The following is a 14,989-nucleotide window of genomic DNA, read 5'->3' as shown; positions in this document are numbered from 1 at the left end:
CAATATACAATTAACAACGGAAATATTACATATGCTTGTTAACTGTGTTTCACAATGCAATCTTATTCACTTGTATGTTTTAACGAACTTTACAAAATCGGCGAAACAAACTTACAAATACGCATAATTGGTTGAACAAAATCGCCAACGACAGTTTACAAAAATCACTAAGGATCAGAGGTAAAGTAGCTGTAATTTTAGAACTATCGATGGACATGTTTATATTTTTTTATATATATTTTATTTAGATTTTGCTACATCGGCGACAACGGAGTTTCGCGGCATGCAATTGGTCGAGCATACCAATGCATTAATTAGCCTACGACTTAACTGACGAAAGTTAGCGCGAAATTCATTCAAATAATTGATAAATAATGGATTTGACCCACGTAGTTATATGCAGTTGATAGAGCAGCTAACATGTCCATCCATTAAAATCAACTTCGCTCTCTGCTGGTCCATCAGTATATTTTATTGTTTCATCCATAACCTCGCCAACATTAGGGAACCCAGCAGGAGGAGCATAAAAATCCTTTGCCCGAGTAAGCACATTCGGTGATCAATAACCCGCCTCGAGTTTTTTCAATCTTGTAACAACATCAACTACCATGTGTGAACTTTTGCACACTGTAATCTTATAAATTCCGTTCTTATCTGCTAACGCAGGGAACTGAGAGCTACTATGCAACCAATGCAGTTCTCGCTTTGAGGTTAGGGCACCACTTTTCCCTTTCAGATGTTGCATGTGATGTCCCATATCTTGTAGGAGAGATTACAGCGAAATGGGATTCGGAACGACTTCAGAATACTGCGTAAGTAATGCCGACATTGCATTATTAAGTGATTGGTTTTCGGTGCAAAGTTTTTCTTCTTTAAGTGCGAGTATTTATTAAATACGTTCCTCGTATATAAGAACTAACGCGGTATTCTGAAGTATAGCGCGGGATTCATTCGAAACCTTTCATTAATATTCGTACAATGATACGAACGTGGCCGGAAAATTCTACGTTAGGCCTAAATGCAAAATCTTCGTCTGAGTCGCTAGAACTACTCAATAACATCACAACTGCTTCAGTGTAATTCTTAATGGTACCCTGTTACTATAAAATTGATTTTATACATATGTGTTTATTTTTTTCATTCACAATTAGAAGCTATTTCAACAGGGCTACTGTAGAAAATGTGCTAACTTCACTAGTAAAGTTTAGTTTACACGTTTGTAAAATTACTCCTTCGTTGTGAAACAAACATATCACTTGTAAAGAGCGCAAAATTTCATTCGTAAAGATTTGATTTCCTTTGTACAGTCCACCTTTACAAACAAAGATTGTGAAACAGAAGTTTACAAACAGAGTTCACAATTTCCAAAGATTGTAAACTTTGTGAAACACCCCACTGGTGAATCAGCACGCCGAGCTCGATCGAAATACAACCAGTTACTATTATTTCCCTATCGTTTTTTGACATTTGATTCCGCGTCCTACCCCTTTCATTCGTTACTAACCAACAACGCCAATAGCAGAAGGTAACGCAAAAACAGTCACCGGTTCCCCGATGCATGGCTTTCTCTCTCAATGTCAACTGAGAGTTAAAAATATTCATTATAATATGCACTTTCCACTCACTCCTCAGAATGTCTTCTTTATTTTTATTTATTTATTTATTTATTTATTTTTAAAGATATGTGAGCTACGTACTGTATGTCTGATGTTTTGCCATCGTACATTCAAATATTTATATTCACTGTACAGTACAGCGAACTGTTTATACTTACTGTACATGCTATAACTACTTCTCCCAACTCCGCTATTGCTATATTTCCTAAACTAAACGCTGATATTGAAATAACGCCTGGTCTGATAATGCAGTCTGTTTAAATTTCTACCGACCAAGTTCTGCCCTTCATCATGGGAAAACAACGAGCTTCTTTAAAGGATACAACTACTAGGACAGAGATATTTTCATTATGGAATTTGTACTACCCACTGAAATGTAGTAACTAATGGGATTTTAATTAGCCATATATGTACAGTATATTACATTCTTTACCTAAAATGTCTCTAACTTCTAGGGAGAGCGCGAGGTACGTTCACAATCCCCTGAATACATATTCCCTTCTTCGAGAAAACGCAGAGAAGTGAACCGTCTCATATGAATATGCTACCAGTCATAAGTTTCAATACGGAGCTGCAAGTACTTAAGAATTATCAATTACTCTACAATTATGCAGCGGCGTCATCATCCAAGCTATAGCTGGAATAGGGAAGGGAACATAATATCCCATAAGTCTTATTAGAACACGCTGGAAATAGTGACGTAAAAAAAAAAATCGCCAACGGCACGTGGTGTTCCCAAGCGGTCACCCATCCAAGTACTGACCACGCCCAATGTTGCTTGACTTCGGTGATCGGACGAGAACCGGTATTTTCAACATGGTATGGCCGTTGCCGATGAAACTGCGTAATCTGTAGGCACTTGAGGACGATGGGATTGGGGTGCACTCGATAAAACCTGCACTCGCTCACACACACACGTAAACTGCCTGCTTAGACTCTGTACCTAAATTACCAAGCTCGTTGGATGTCATTGGGATAGATGATAAATCTATCTATCAACGGCAGTTTGGTTACGTTTCAACGTCACACACTGCTGGATTGACACGGGATTAATAAAACAGCTAGTCGGCATTCTAAGTTAAGCCACAGGTGGATTGTTGTTCAACAGCGGAGCCTCCTTTCAACCACATGGTTGTGGAACTGTAGTCGGATTTTCGACATCATTTTCATGCCATACTACGGAACTTCACACAAACTTCAATTCACTTCTTGCACCGGCGGCTACTACGAATGGACTGAAGCTCGCTACTGACTAGGGGGGGGGGGGGACATTTGTCTCTTGATGGATTACGTGACAGATATATAAAGTATCAGTCGTATGTTATGAACCCGAGTTTCAATAAAGATAGATTACCCGTATGTCCACAGATTCTCAGTAGTGGCCTGCGGAAGGATTATGACCGCGGTCGACAAGTTACCTTCTAAGTTGTTTTCCCTCAACAATTAATGCTGCCAAGTGAGTAGGAATGACACCGCGCTCTCATATAAGTCGTACGAAACTATTAAGGAAACGAATTTGCCTCGTGGATCCAAGTCTCCCATGGACTGCCTATAATGTATTATCTATCCTAGAAGTGTTATCGGGGTGATTATTTAAATTTTCACTCGGTGGGAAACGCTGTTGTTCTTCATTCATCTACTCTGTTATGAATAACTTGTGGCCCTTAAAAGGGCCGGTTGCTGATTCCCTAGCAAGCACTCCCGCTTACTTGGAACTAGTGTATTTTGTGACGGCCTTGGTCCCTTCACTGACGGCGTGCTTGGCCAGCTCACCGGGTAGCAGGAGACGGACGGCTGTCTGGATCTCCCGACTGGTGATGGTCGACCGCTTGTTGTAATGCGCGAGCCGCGAAGCTTCCGCGGCGATGCGCTCGAAGATGTCGTTAACGAAGCTGTTCATGATGCTCATAGCCTTTGAACTGATTCCCGTGTCTGGGTGAACTTGTTTCAGAACCTTGTAGATGTAAATGGCGTAGCTCTCCTTCCTCTTGCGCTTCTTCTTCTTATCGCCCTTCGAAATATTCTTCTGGGCCTTGCCGGCCTTCTTGGCAGCCTTTCCGGAAGCTTTGGGGGGCATGGTGCTCGTCTGATGATGAGCCGACGAACGAACGAATGAATGGGGACGAAGAAAGAATGAATGATGTTTAAAATGGCAGGCAGGGTAAGCATCCCATGCCTCCATTGGTTCCTCGACAAGCAATTCTCTAACTTTAGATCGAGGTACCCAGCTATAAGCCGTTTGCCCTCTCATCTAACAGTAGTGTATTTCCCCTGTGAATGATTTGATGATGAGCCCGGAGGGAGAAAAATATTTAAGTCGCAGGGACAATGCCGTACTGCCTTCCCAGTGCGAGCCAATAGAAACAGCGCAAACGTTTGTGACTTTACGATTGGTCCGCTGTCGATTATTGACGTTGGCGTAAAAGTGAAGGTTACCGTCGGGCCCTGCAGATTGATGGAGAGATCATCGTTCGTCAGAGTTGCATCGCAAGTGGCCGCGCTCCGCATCGTACTGTGCACCGGGTGCGGACCGTACGGGAACACGCCCGAGGCGAAAAGTGAAGGCCACCGTTTTGCTTATAATACCGGGCGCGGACCGTACGAGAACACGCCTGAGGCGTATTTGTATACTTCAGAGAGAAACCCTTTAGTTGCGTGTTTTCTTTCCAGTGAGAACCGAAACAGTGGGTAGGTCTATTCAGTGTTCGTGTGTGTGTACTCTTCCGTAAAGATGTAGCTACGAAGGAACCTCTACAGTGTGGCCACTGAGTAGTGATCAATAGTGCGAGAGAAGCCGTACGCAAGTGACTAAACCCTCAAGACTGTGTGTTTTTGTGCCATTGCCTCGAGTGAACTCTCCAATTGTCAACATCTCTAGTGTGGTTCTAGTGTACGGACCACTAGTTAATCGATCCAGATATACAGTTCTCTCCGCTTAACGATAGGACGTTACTGCGGAAATTTCCATCTAGTTGTAGCGCACCTTTTCTACAAATATTGTTCCAGTTAGAGAGAAGCCAACACAGTGTAGCATACCGAGTGACTGACAATTTGGGCGTGTATTAAATCTTATATCACGTCAAGTGTATTCGAGTGCAAAACATTTACTATGCTTGCAGACATGTTTCACTCACTCTGCTAGTGAAAACTAAACAGTGCTCTGTGTGCTCATAGTACAAAACAATCTAACGTGCAGTGAGTGAACCAACTAAATAGTGTCAACGAAACTTTACACTCCAAATATTCTCCTTTGTCTTTTCATTTCTGGACTTAGTTTAACCTTTCCTATCTCTTTCTCCAATATATACCTCAAATGCCGCAGTGTCAATTACAGTGTTTAGTGCTACGTATTACATCTTCAACCAAATAGTGCATCATAACTCCAACACAAATCAAAAGGAGGAGCCACCATGAATAACAACAACCCTGAAAGCAGAGCAACACAACCAGCATACAAAGGTAAGGGCAGTCACAACACCTCAAAAAACCGCTCTCACTCCGCTGAGGATTTGTCAGTAAATACTCCATCCTCTGACAATCCTTTTCCCGGTCTAATACACCAGCAGTCACCGCCTGACGCTTTCACAGAATCAGAGGCGAACACAACCCTTATAATATATAATTATAGTGCCTCAGAACTCAAAAAAGTTCTAAACCAAATTCGTGTCCATGTTCGCTGGTACAAACACCATGAACACCTGCTTATTATAAATTTCCATACCCGAGCTCACCTCTCAAAATTTACACAGTACATTCCACCCTCAATTCTTGGGCCTAGTGATACAACTCAGTACATGATTCCGGAGCAAGCGAAATTGCAAGCTCCTTGGCTCTCACAACCCGCTCAAAGACAATACAAACCAAATGCAGCTACCAAAGAAATATCTGCCCCTACCGCAAAAACTCCACTCAAAACAAATAACAGAGAACTACGATACAGACTAGAAAATCTGATATCGTCTCTGCCACTTCCCTCTCAAAGCACCACAGTACACCAAGACCTACAATCCCCCGTGTCACCAATCCAAACGAATCCTAATTTTGCCCCCAATCAAATCACGCCACAACCTTCCACATCAAATGCAAATAATAATACCACACCTGCCAAAGACATTCGAATATCACAAACGCAACCACCGCCTGCCGCAACTCAAATTGACTCACGCGTAGCTATGCGTATCAATAACCAAGATCTACACAAAAACAACCCCACCATCATATATCAAAATTGCCTAAAAATTCAAATCACACCACCTCGACAAACCTGGTCGCAAAAATTCAGTTCAACAACTCTAATTTTCGAAAACCAAGAGCACTTAGATAAATTCATCTCCTCCTACCCACCCAACACTTTCGGACCCAACGCAGAATATGCAATTAAAATTAACAGACAGAACAGAAATACGGAGAGTGCTCAATTTTACACCAAAGAAACCAATCTAGTTGCTACTGGAATCTCCCCGGAAATAGATACAGAAACAGTATCAGCTGCTATGACAAACATCAACTTAGAACACACTAGGATCACAAGAATAAGAAATAGCTACGGACCAACGCCCCTAGTTCGCATTTTCACAAAAAACCCGAACACCATATCGACACTTCTCAGCGATGGCCTCCGACTGTGGGGCAGAACATATCATTGTGAACCGCCCAAACTAGGAAAACGCCATATTCCATGCAGGAACTGTCATCAGTATCTGCATGAGAAGAAAAACTGCACAAACCCCGCAGTTTGTTTTCACTGTGGGAACATTGGCACTTCCTGTGCACATAAAGATCGACCACATCATTGCGCCACCTGTAATAGAGACGGACATTATACAGGACAGATGCACTGTCCACTATATCCACGCGAAATCCAACTCCCCGATGAACCTACCTACAGACCATTCATTAGGAAACAAAATATTGATTCGCCACTTAAACCCAGCCAAATGACACCCCCAAACCAGCCCCCGTCTCTTAACACAATAAATTTCCCATCCCTCAACTCCGTCGACAGCGACATATCCAACATACCAAACGAAACCACCAACAGCCCCAAACCCCACACATTTGCGCAGATCTTGGCAACACCACAAAAAACCTACAGAAATGATCTCCCCACCCCCCAACAAATCGCCAACTTTATAGATGAACGTATCGCCATCCACATAACCCGCATTGAAAAATACATTGATGAAAAAATCAATCAAGCCATTAATAATTTAACACAATTTATCACAGCCACAACAATAAACACAACCCCACCCTCACGACTCGAAAATACCACAGCCACTATAAATGCCACAGCCAAAAAGACCATAAATAGGAAAGTCAGCGTTGCACCTTATGGAAACAATATAGATGTAATAATCACGCCCATAGTCCAGAAAGTCCAAACTATGATAGGTGGCGCAATAGAACGAGCCCTGGCGGATTACCAATCCCTACCCTGCCCCTCAGGAAATTCACGGCACCTAGACACCACAAACAGCCTCTCACCAACAACCTAATACCACTATAATGGCGTCCATCCTACTTCGACATGACATCACGATAATTCATTGCAATATTAGACACCTGTATAACAACAGAACGGAACTCACTCACCTCATCCAAGAGCAAAAACCTGAAATTATATGTTTAAATGAAACCCACCTTCGAGACAAAGACCGCTTTACTATGAGAGACTTCACTATATATCGACGCGACAGACCTACGATAGGAGGAGGAGTTATGATTATGACTAACAAAAACTTGACAACAACTCAAATTCCCCTACCCCTCCACCTCGACGACCAAGAATGTGTAATAATTCAAATCCACATAGGTAATTCTCGCATGCATGTGGCTTCTTTCTACTCTCCGCCAGCCAATCCACTCCCATCCACACTCCTGCGTTACCTTCACACCCTTCCAAATGTCATAATCACCACAGATATCAACGCCCACCACCCCTTCCTCCATGATAACAATCGGAACACCAAAGGCAACCACCTAGTGACGCTCTTACCCAGTCTCAACCTAGTACAAGTTCCACTCCCTGCCCCCACACGCCTACCAACTCCTACTCAACAATTTACAACTCCTGATAAAATATTCATCTCTCCCAGATTACATAACCGACTCATCAATACTTTAGTCCTTCCCCCTCTAAATTCAGACCACGCACCCATACTAATAAAATTTGCCTGCCCCTTTTACCGCTCTCAACCCGTGAACGAAGCTATATACATGCGAGATTATCGTAACGCTGATTGGCAGAAATTCAAAGATTACATATCTAAATCACTCCCTCATTTTCCAATCACGAAACACGAAGACTTAGACACCGCAGAGACTTTGTTTGTACAGGTGCTTAATGAAGCTATTCAAGACTCAATACCACAAAAACGATATACCACTGACCGTCGCCGTGCATTACCTCCAGACATCTTAAAAATCATAAAGACAAAAAGAGCAGCACACAGACTCTACATGCGCACCCATGAAGATGAAGACAGACGCCTCTACCGCTCACTGCAAGAAGATGTCAAAGACGCTATACAGAGATACGAGACGCGACGATGGGACAAATTCATTCAGAAAGTCGACAAAGACAGACTAAACGCTCCCAAGCGATTTTGGGAAACCATAAAGCGTATTAGGGGCAAGTACCAATATACTTCCCACCCATTACGCTACAGACAACAAACGATTATTGACACACCAGGCAAACTGGAAGTCTTCCGGCAGTTTCTATCCAACACGCACACAATACCTATACATCCAGACTTCGACCAAGATCATTACCACTTCATCACAGATCATATCACTAACCATCCTATCCTCTATAATCCACTCCCAGCACCAGCACCACGATCAACCGATGACCCCATCATTGATGACATCACCATACTAGACATCTCACTTGCCCTTCAAACATGCAAGAACTCAGCACCAGGACCTGATGGTATCACATACCAAACACTTAAACAACTCCCGCCGACAGCCCTTAATTTTCTTGCTGGGCTTTTCACCCTCTCTTTGAAACTTGGACACGCTCCAACACGCTGGAGACATTCACACATAATTCTATTTCCAAAACCTGGTAAAGACGCCTCAGACCCCGCCAACTACCGACCCATAAGCCTCACCCCGACTATTGCCAAGTTAATGGAGAAAGTACTCGTTTCACGCTTGCAGGTTTACCTGCGCGACCGAAATATGATTCCCGATTCTCAGGCGGGCTTCAGACCGGGAGTCCAGCCGACTGATCAGCTGATACGGGTACTTACCCCCATTGAGGAGGCCTACTCTAAACGACATTACTCAATCATGGTAGCGCTCGACGCCAGACGAGCCTTTGACACAGTATGGCTGGACGCCTTGCGATATAAACTAACAAACATGGAATTTCCGCACGAAATAACACGCTGGATCTCCAGCTTCCTGAAAAACCGATCTGGCCAGGTGCGTCTTGGCAGACAAGATCTGTCCCGCACCTTCCAAATCGAAGCAGGAGTTCCCCAGGGCAGCGTGATTTCCCCCCTGCTCTATAACATATATGTATCTGACATCCCCCAACCCAACAACAATCAAGTGGGCCTGGCACAGTTTGCTGACGATGTGGCATTCTGGGTCACCCATCCCCGCTTACGATCCGCCAGGGTACTAATAGACAACGCCCTGAGACAGTACACTGAGTGGGCCAACACCTGGAGAATTACCATCAACACCGAAAAAACCCAAACCTGTGTCTTCCGCCCTTCTTTAAAATCACGAATCACAAACAGACAACACATTACCATCGGACAAGCATTAATACCACTCCAACACAAAGTAACATATCTAGGCATTCCACTCACATCAAAACTCTCTTGGACCACAATAGCGCAAACAATATGGGACAAATACAACAAAGCCACTAAAGCAGTAAGCTACCTAAGCGGCATTAGACGACAAGGCTGCCACGCCAACACATTACTACACCTATATAAAGCACTGGTTCGATCCCAGTGCACCTACTCCTCCTATTTTCTACTGCAATCTTCACCCTCAACACAAAAGAAATTTGAGTCCCGTGAAAGGAAATTATTGCGCCAGATATTTCGACTACCCAAACATACCAGAAACGACACAGTATACATCCACACTAAAACGAAACCACTCTCCACACACCTAATCCGAACAGTCACTAAATACACACACTTCGCACCACGTCGCTCATACACACAACATATGTTTAACAATCCTCCACACACCAATAAGAACACAACCATTGAAAAACTCCTACAAGCCTATCAAGATCACTTCAATCCACAAAATAACTATTAAACTCTCCCCCCCCTCTCTCCCTCTCTACAACACCCCTCGTCTCCCGGAATCGGCAAATTCGCGGCCTGTTTCCCATAAATACTCCACAAGAATGCCATCGTTGAGGAATGCACATATATGTCATGGACCAGAACCCGACACATACAATTAATAATCCACCTTCATCTACAACGAGAGGAAATGGAAATCAAACACCCCACCCACAACATAACGTACCAGCGAACATCACTCCGACTGCTGGATAGCTGAAGTCAAAATGCCAACGCCCAAACACAAGGATAACAACAATATAAACAAATTGTGACTGCCCTCACCACTGCTTAGTGATGCATGATAGCTACCGTTGAATAACTAAACAATAAATAAATACATTCAAAATTCACGCAAGCCCAGTAAATAATTTACATCACAAATAGTTCATGGTTACTCCTCAAATAACAACAAATCAGAACTTAAAATCTGCTTCTTAAACCTTCTTTCTCACTTTCTACCCACCTGTCTTCTTTCCACGTCTCAACCTCAATCTCATAAAAGCCCTAAATATCCAACATTCTAATAACACTGCACTCACAAGCACTCACGGTCGAAGAGGGCATTGTAATGTAAGACCCTAAAACGACCGCTGGCTCTGCCAGCAATCAACTCTGACACCGGGCCCTGCATCATTTTGGGCGAGGCGTCGTTCTTGTAGTTAAACAGCTGCAAGTAGGAGTAGCATCATGTCGGGTCGTGGAAAGGGAGGCAAGGTGAAGGGAAAGTCAAAGTCTCGATCCAGCCGTGCTGGGTTGCAGTTCCCGGTAGGCCGTATCCACCGTCTTTTGCGTAAGGGCAATTACGCAGAGCGAGTTGGTGCCGGTGCGCCAGTCTACCTGGCCGCGGTGATGGAGTACCTGGCGGCCGAAGTTCTCGAGTTGGCTGGCAACGCAGCTCGTGACAACAAGAAGACTAGGATCATTCCTCGTCACTTACAGCTCGCCATTCGCAACGACGAGGAGCTGAACAAACTCCTGTCCGGCGTCACCATCGCCCAGGGTGGTGTGTTGCCCAACATCCAGGCGGTTCTCCTCCCGAAGAAAACCGAGAAGAAGGCTTAAGCCCCTTCTCCGTAAAACGGCCCTTTTAAGGGCCCCACTAACCTCACAAAAGTCAGAAATAGCCAGTATTGTTAATCCTCTCTCACGGCTTCGTAATGTAATTTCATTACGCGTGTCAACTTTCTCTCTCTCTCTATACCGGTGGGCTGATTTAATATCATCATTCTGTAATTTTGTGCTCTGAACGATGTCGTTGTCCCAGGTTCGCACTGAAGTACTTGAAACCGTTGTACATTTACTAGGCTATTGTGTGATAACACATTATACTGATGCATATAGAAAGGTTTCATTATTATTATATAATTTAACACAATACGAGTTAAATTAGATGATGATGCCAAGGTACATAGTTGGCTTCGAAATTTATGTAATATATTTCTATCATATTAGAGTAATGGAGATTATCGTGAAAATAATCACAAGTCCCCTTCTTTGGTGCCCATCGTGGTTTTAGACATATACGTTTGAATATACTAGTTTACTTTACTACATACTACGAATGAAACTAATTTTGAATAAGAAATCGATAACTGGTGAACAACTTACGGCGTTATAATAGAGTTCCTAATGCGTTTGTTTGTTGGTGCACATATTGGCCGCACGCGCAGGAACCCCAATACTGAGATGATGACATGACCTTCTCGTAGGAATCGAAGGCTTTGACAATTTGCGTTCGAATTTCCCCTCTCTCTGTCGTTTCGTTCGAACCGAAATGACGCAAGCTATACGTGGAAGTTGTCTGACAGGACGAAGTCCTGTGTTCTGACATGCGATGTGTACCTCTTCTCCCCAGTGTTTACCACACTGGATTCCTATGACCTAAAAGTTGGCATTGCAAAAACGTGGTGATGTGATGTTCAGTATGTGTCAATCCCCTCGGTTCCTTGTTACGGTCTGGTGAGCATTGCCTACCTGCGTTGTCATATTACCCACCAATTCTTCGGACAGTGATTATTGACTTACAGAAGTTTACAGTAACAGGTAACATAATCCGAGGAGCAAGGCTTCACAGAGGAATCCGGTCTTTCCACTTGATATACCAAGCGTTGGGGTCAGACCCATTTGAAAAACGGAGAGGCATTTCTTACAACGTCTTTTGCTGATACTGAAGTGCCCCTACGAAATAAGTTCTGTTTTCCGCACTGGCCTGTTGAGCTAGTGGTCACACAGTAAAGGTGAATTAAATTAATCTCGACAACTACTGCCCTTTTTAGACGGATTTTATGGCCCTGAAAAGGGCCGTTTTGCCGACGGATTCGGCAGCAGACGTGTGTAGGCAGTCTAACCGCCGAACCCGTAGAGAGTCCTCCCCTGCCTCTTCAAGGCGTATACCACGTCCATGGCCGTGACTGTCTTCCGCTTCGCGTGCTCGGTGTATGTTACAGCGTCACGGATTACGTTCTCCAGAAAGACCTTGAGAACACCTCTCGTCTCCTCGTAGATGAGGCCGGAGATACGCTTTACGCCTCCACGTCGGGCGAGACGACGAATGGCCGGCTTCGTGATGCCCTGAATATTATCTCGGAGAACCTTCCTGTGGCGCTTCGCTCCACCTTTGCCAAGACCCTTGCCTCCCTTGCCGCGTCCAGTCATGTTGCTCGTGTGACGAAGGTTAAAAGTGATCTCGACGGCGGGTCATTTTTTGGTTTATATACTAAAACCCGCGGACCAATCACATTACGGAAGGGGCGTGGCTTCTCAACGGGCGAAGACATAAATACCCCTCTTGGGGGCAGCGGGCGCGACTGTATTGCGTCAACTTGGGTTGCGAGGACGAAGGAGTAAGCGATGGCACGTACGAAGCAAACTGCGCGTAAGTCCACGGGAGGCAAGGCTCCACGAAAGCAGCTGGCAACGAAGGCCGCTAGGAAGAGCGCACCGGCTACTGGAGGCGTGAAGAAACCCCATCGATACCGACCTGGTACAGTTGCTCTTCGCGAGATCCGTCGTTACCAGAAGAGCACCGAGCTCCTCATCCGCAAGCTGCCTTTCCAGCGCTTGGTGCGTGAAATCGCTCAGGATTTCAAAACCGACCTCCGTTTCCAGAGCTCAGCCGTAATGGCCTTGCAGGAGGCAAGCGAGGCATACCTCGTCGGTCTCTTCGAGGATACCAACCTTTGCGCCATCCACGCCAAGCGCGTGACCATTATGCCCAAGGATATTCAGCTGGCTAGGCGCATCCGCGGCGAGAGGGCTTGAATTAACAAAGGTACTCCTGCCCGCAAAAAGGCCCTTTTCAGGGCCACTAGTTATTTCTCGGAAGAGCCGGTTGTACCGTACTCCAGGTCTCGTTCCTACTACCCTCAGTTCAAGGTCACCTCAATAATATAAATGGTTTCTCCCTTTCCATTCCTCACCGTATCAGCATTTTCCCACAGCCTGTTTGACAAATATCGCAATGTATCCTATAGGTTAATAAACAATTTTTTAATAGAACGATGGATAACAAAGTTTCTTAGGAAAATTAAAAAAAAATTTCACAGTTCTATAATATTGCACATTATATATATTTACCAAATTAAGGGTTAACGCCGCCGGGACGAGTGATCCTCCGTCCGACCGATCACAAGCGCCAAGGCTCAAAGTGGTCCAGAAAGCAAATCTAGCTGGACTAAAAATGTGACATATTTCCATGAAACTTCGCACTATAGTCACTACTGTATAAGAGGAGAAACTACCCCTTTATAGACGATGCGTTTTGACAAAAATTAGTGACTTGTCTCATATATAATATATTGTTTTAATGAAACTTTACACAGTACTTACATGTAGCTCGTTTATACTATATTGGATACAAAATGTGATTATGATTGTATAAGAGTAGCTACTTGTCTCCTATCTAACATTTTTTACTTTCACGAAACTATAACTGTGACTCATTATTTTCGATAGTACAGACGTGGTCTGCTTAGGAAAGGACAAGCGGAAGACTGTGACCTTTGTGACCTCGGGTGGGTATTACGATAACATTTATAACCGTCACCCTGATAAGCATCCGAGCAGCTTATTTCACAAAAGGAGTTTGAATACAAACAATTCCTTCAATCTACTACGATTATTACAATAACTGATTTCATTAATCTCCTCTCTTCTTTAGCAAAATATAAATTACCTTCAATTGGTCGATTCAGCAAACTTGTTCATAAAACTTATCGCTATTGCGTCACGTTTCGCAATTTTTCTAAAGTAAAAACAAAAACACGAACAAACGCCTACTCCTTTAACCTCATCGCTCTCTTATCTCTAGAATCCCGGGGGGTAGAGAACCTGAATTCTCTGTGGTGTGAAACAAAGCAACCCGCAGGAGCAATGACACGTTCAATTGTCCTAATAATAGAAAAAAAATTACACGTCATTTAGTGTATTCAGAACATTTTTACAGGACCGTGTAGGATATTCACTCTCCTGTCGAATAGTTTCGGCGGCTGGTAGGCGATACGCATTAATTAAAATAATACTTGCGTACCTTGTTCAGGACAGTGACTGTGCTACTTTCTTTCTTTCTTTCTTTCTTTCTTTCTTTCTTTCTTTCTTTCTTTCTTTCTTTCCTTTATTTGTAGCTTATTGATGACACCAGATGCCATAACGGAAATGCCGTGATGGTATGTTTGTTTAATATTCAAAATCAAGTGACAGACGCTATTTGACTTTGCGGTGGAGGGGATAGGGACCTGATCTCGGATGTTCCGAGAGATGCCGGCGCACAGTTGTCCAGAACGCAAAACTATGTAAGAAAATCAACTTCATCATAACCGAAGTTTAAGTAATATCTAGGCTTAAACAAAAGCTAGGCATTGTGCACAACAACATACAAAACATCAATATCAGTAAGAGGTGGGACAAAACATGAGTTTTTTTTTTTTTTTTTTTTTTTTTTTTTTTTTTTTTTTTTTTTTTTTTTTTAAGTCACGCTCTTCAGTTGATTTTTGTTCGTGGGGTCAGTGGCTGTTTTATATTGTTAAACCTTCCCTTATGGAG

At 43.6% G+C, this 14,989-nt stretch overlaps 1 non-coding gene across 1 annotated transcript; it reads right to left on the bottom strand.

Annotated features, from left to right (window-relative positions):
- Nucleotides 1-2,330: 2,330 nt before the first annotated feature.
- LOC138694123 (5S ribosomal RNA) lies at nt 2,331-2,449 on the bottom strand. The gene has a single exon (XR_011330798.1). It is a non-coding gene; the product is annotated as a 5S ribosomal RNA (ribosomal RNA).
- Nucleotides 2,450-14,989: the final 12,540 nt, after the last annotated feature.

Source organism: Periplaneta americana, unplaced genomic scaffold (assembly GCF_040183065.1).
Source record: "Periplaneta americana isolate PAMFEO1 unplaced genomic scaffold, P.americana_PAMFEO1_priV1 scaffold_45, whole genome shotgun sequence".
Taxonomy (NCBI): Eukaryota; Metazoa; Arthropoda; class Insecta; order Blattodea; family Blattidae; genus Periplaneta; species Periplaneta americana.
Note: the sequence above shows the minus strand (reverse complement) of the source record. Positions and strands in the feature narration are given on the sequence as shown.